Here is a 5318-nt window from a genome sequence, read left to right on the forward strand (position 1 = left end):
CTGAATTTGTGCTCAAGTATGCAATATCTCAATATTTCAGATATGTACCCTTTTGAGAAAAATGACAAGACTACAGGTTTTCCCATTTGCCACTCTTGCAGAGCTGAATAGTGGTCACCCATTAGCTAGGTGACAGCATGTGACAGTTTACTACAACTGTCTCTGCACAGGCAAAGCCCAGGCCTGAAAATCTGCCTTCTTAAGCACAAGGCCAGGGAGATACTGAAGAAACATGCAGGCCACTCTAGTCTGGCAACTAACAGAGTTTATTAAGGGAAAAATACATATGTGGCACATCTTGGGCGGCTGTAAGATAAAATGGATATTCTGTGTGTTGCTTGGCAGGAACCAAAGAATTCCATAGAGTAAAAAGGGAGGGGAAATGGTCACGAGTACTAGTATGGGAATGCTGCCAGGAACGGGAAATTCCTTCACACGCTTGACCAGGTCAGGACAAAGGCCTCTTCCAAGAACCATCATGTAGCGGGAGGTATGGGAGCAGTACGGAATTTACTAGTAACTTAGGTTCACTGATATTAACTAAGGTTCAATGTCACAGTGAATATCAGTCATGATCAGTCTGCAAGTGGGGGTTGCAGTGAGTCATCTGTGGTCCTGCCTACGTCAGCTCATGGGCCAGACAGCGGTCATGTCCTGGAGCAGTCTCTTATCCACACTGTCCACTCCATCCTAATGAATGTTTGACATTCTTGTCTAATGTCTGCAAATATTAATTACCACATCCTCCTTTGCGGCTTTTCTCATGATAAGAGAGTCAATGAAGGAAGAAACTTATTTTTTGTAGCCCTGACTCAATGAAATGCAGTCACTGCAAAATTAACATTTTGGAGTCACTAGATCTACATAGGAAAGCCAAGTAGCCACGTACTGTAGCCAGATACATATGCAAAATTAAATGACATGATGTTTTATTTAAATAAGACCTAAAGAAATGTAATTTTTAGGTATCAACAGAATGAATGTAGGTCTTAAAGAAAACAGTAAATGTTCAAAGTAAAATTAATTATAATAATTATGTGTAAAATTATGTTTAGCTAAAACTATTTTAATGTGAAATGTCTATTTAATCTTTTAGCCATTGTAACTTGTTTACTTAGCATCTAATTATTGAATTGGAATAGTTCTTTATACACTATGGACATATTTCTTTGATCAGATGTGTGTTTAGTAAGTATTCCCTCCCCAATCTCTGGCTTATTATTTCATTTTCATAATGGTGTTTTTTGATGGGCAAAGATTTTTTAATTTTGATTAGGTCCAAATTATCATTATTTTTATTTTTAAGGATCATACTTTTGGTGATTTAATCTAATAATTATTTTCCTAACCCATGAAGAATTATTTACATTATTCTTTTATATACTTTATAGTTTTAGGTTTTGTATTTAGGTATATGATTTTTAGTAATTTTTATTTATAGTGTAAAATGTCTTACTTAGTTCTTTTGTGTGTGAATGCCAAATTGTCTCAGTATAATTTTGAAAGTAAAAATTCTTGCCCTGTTTGGGATGGCAAACTCTGCTTTTCTTCATTAGCTACACATTTTGTCCAGTGCCTTCACATCCATCATTTTAATAGCCTTATACTTTAGTAGATATTATCATTCCATTTTTGTATGTAAGTTAACTAAGATTCAATGATATTAAGTCTCTTAACTTTTAGTCACACAGATTCTAAACTGTGAAATTCAAACCTACAGAGTAATTTTCCAGGAACAGTAATTCAGTCTCTTGGATTTGTATGAGTAAAACAACATGTAAAACAAAATATATTTTGTCTTCAAAAACTCTAAATGTTTTTATCTATCTTAATATAATATGCCATATGATGAAAAACCTAAATAAAAGGAGAAGCGATAGTCTAGGAGAAAATATGTACATATCTCACATGTAGCAAATTCTTGTTGTTCAGAACATATAAAAACTCTCAAAATTCAACAATGCAGAAACATAAAATAATAAAAATAGGAGCAAAACAGTCACTTAATAAATGAAACTAAGTGTATGGGAAATAAGTACATGAAAACATATATAAAAAGTACTAGTGATTTGGGAAGTGCAACTTAAAACCACAATAGAGTACTACTGCTTACCTAGAATAATGGCTAAAACAAAACAAACAACAACAAAAAACAAAGTCTGACAATACAAAATGTTAAAGACTGGCAATGACTTAGTGAAATTCAACTCTATCTCATACAGTTTTGGTCAGAATGAAAAATAGTGCAGTCAGTTTGGTAGTTTCTTATAAAGTCAAACACATACTTACACATGTTTCAGAAGTCCTGCCTAGATAAAAAAAAATATATATATATATATATATATTACATCATGAAAAATGCCTATACATGTTTTTTTAACCATTATCTAATCACCAAAAAACAGAGATAAGCTAAATGTGCTTAAGAGTTGAATGGATAGCCCAACCAGTGTGTCTCAGTGGTTGAGCATGACCCATGGTTCTATTCCTGGTTGGGGCACATGCCCAGGTTGTGGGCTCGGTCCCCAGTTGGGGGCATGCAGGAAGCAGTGGATCATCTCTCTCATCATTGATGTTTTTGTCTCTCTCTCCCTTTTCCTTTCTCTCTGAAATCAGATGAATGGATAAACCATCCATTATTCATTCATTTGATAGAATACTTCCTATCTAATAAAGAGGGAATATGCTAATTGACTGCCCTGCCTCAAAGATGGCGGTGCCCACAGCCACAAGATGGCTGACAGGGGAGGGCAGTTAGGGGTTATCGGGACAGCAGGGGAGCAGTTAGGCATTGATCAGGCTGGCAGGGGAGTTGTTAGGGGGTGATCAGGCTGGCAGGCAGAAGCAGTTAGGGGTAATCAGGCAGGCGAGCCGTTGGGAGCCAGCAGTCCCGGATTGTGAGGGGGATGTCCGACTGCCCATTTAGGCCTGATCCCTGTGATTGGGCCTAAACTGGCAGTCGGACATCCCCCGAGGGGTCCCAGATTGGAGAGGGTGCAGGCTGGGCTGAGGGACACCCTCCCAGTGCACAAATTTTGTGCACTGGGCCTCTAGTTCAGTAATAAAAAAGAACAAACTATTGGCATAGCCAATGACATGGAAAAATTACATATTATGTTCTGCTAAGTTAAAGAAGCCAATCTTAGAAAGTTAAATACAGTATAATTCCATTTTACAAATTTCCAGAAAAGATTATTGTATGAAGAGGGAGAAAAAAATCAGTGTTGTAGGGGTTTCATGAGGGATTGCCTATAAAGGGGCAGCATGAGGGACTATATTGGGTGATGGAATATCCCCCTATGGTGATGGAGATCTGAATCTCTGCATGTGTTAAAACTCAGACACTTGGGCACCACTTCCCCCAACTTCCAAAGGAAATTATTTTATTTTTAACAAAAATTTATTTTTTTAAGGAATTTGATTGTGAAGTTGGTATACTTTTTATATTAAACATTGATCTATGCTTATTTGTAAAATACATGTATCAAATACATGTATCTTTTGCAATGTTGTTATTTTATGTGTGACAGGATAAGAGTGATATTCTTCATTAGCTTTCCCAGCTCTAAATTCAGCCTATGTAGAAATAAATGTGTTTTGGAAGGAAAAAATTTGCACAGATGTCATTCCCTGAAAGCAGGTGAATTATGAATGTAACTAATGCACTGTTTTGATTTTGAGCTTCTGGAATCTGATATATTGAAATGTCAACAGATTCAAGACCATTTTCAGCTATGTTAGAGATGTATAAATTGATAGCCACTTATCTTACTTGTAACTTGCATTGATTTTATCTATGAAGAATTTTTAAGAATGAAATTCAGCATTTTCCTATACCTATGATTATAGCATCATTAAACTATTCTGAAAAAGCACAATCTGAACATAAACATTAGTCTTACGTCACTTTTGTCATGCAATAATCATTGATATTACATAAGAAAAAAGATAAGGAAATATAGACAGAATATAATTGTATTAAATTAAAAATTCTTGGAGGCTTCTGAGTAAAATGCCAGTTTCAGGGTAGATTTATTTCCTTCCTAAGATATTAACAAAATGATTATACACACACTAATGTCTATACAAACGTGTGTGTGTGTGTGTGTGTGTGTGTGATCAATAACAACAAGCAACAAATTTAAAAGCTCTTACAATAGTACGAAGCAATGTACCTACAAGGTGTCGCAATGTTTGGTCAGCACTAAGTTTGTACACCTCTTGAGCTGGAAGTCCACTGGTAGCCAGTGAGGATGATACATTAAGAGTTGAGGCAGCACATAGCTGACAGTTACCTCTTACATTGGTAAATTCCTCCATTATGGCCCTGACCGAAAATCAAATCGTAAATCATTAATATCCCATCACATGATTTACTCACTCTAAATCATTTACTATTATCATGAATTCTCCAGGCCTTCAAAAAAGCCAAGTATAGACTGGCCAACATGGCTCAGTGGTTGAGTGTCAACCTATGAACCAGGAGGTCAGGGTTTTATTCCTAGTCAAGGCACATGCCCAGGTTGCAGGCTCAATTCCCAGTGTGGGGCTTGTAGGAGGCAGCTGATCTATGATTCTCTCTCATCATTGATATTTCTATTTCTCCCTCTCCCTTCCTCTCTGAAACCAATCAAGAATATATATATATATTTTAAAAGCCTAGTACATTCTGTGAGCAAGATAAAATATCTCTGAACTATTATATACAATAGCTGAATTTTTCTCATTTGCTTATGTTAATACTTTTAAATGGCACAAATGGATAACATGCTGCTTATCCAAATTAAATATTTAAATTAGACATGTACCTAAAAATGAGTTTAGGGCATACTTTGTATTAATGATTGGAATATTGAAAAATTTTTAGTTTTTTTCCAGATAATAAAGTCATTACATTATGGACTAAATGTATGTGGTATGTGACTCCCTCAGATTGTTATGTTGAAATCTTACCCCTGATGAGATGATACTTGTATTAAGAGGTGGAACTTTCAGAGGTAATTAAGATTAGATGGAGTCAGAAAGGTGAAGCCCTTATGAATGGGATTAGTGCACTTAGAGGAGACACAAGAGAGGAGTTCTGCTCTCTGTCACATGAGGATACAATGAGTAGTCTGCAGTGTGCAGTTTGCCACACGAAGAGGGCTCTCACCAGAACCCGATCATGCTGACACCCTGGCCTTGGACTCGCAGACAACCAGAACTATGAGAAATGTATTTCTGTTGTTTATAAGCCACCAAGTCTAATTCCATTATAGTGGCATGAACTGAACTCCTTGTATTATTTCTTTTCATGTTTGGAGAATTCATAATTCTCT

Source organism: Myotis myotis, unplaced genomic scaffold (assembly GCF_014108235.1).
Source record: "Myotis myotis isolate mMyoMyo1 unplaced genomic scaffold, mMyoMyo1.p scaffold_m19_p_5, whole genome shotgun sequence".
Lineage (NCBI taxonomy): Eukaryota > Metazoa > Chordata > Mammalia > Chiroptera > Vespertilionidae > Myotis > Myotis myotis.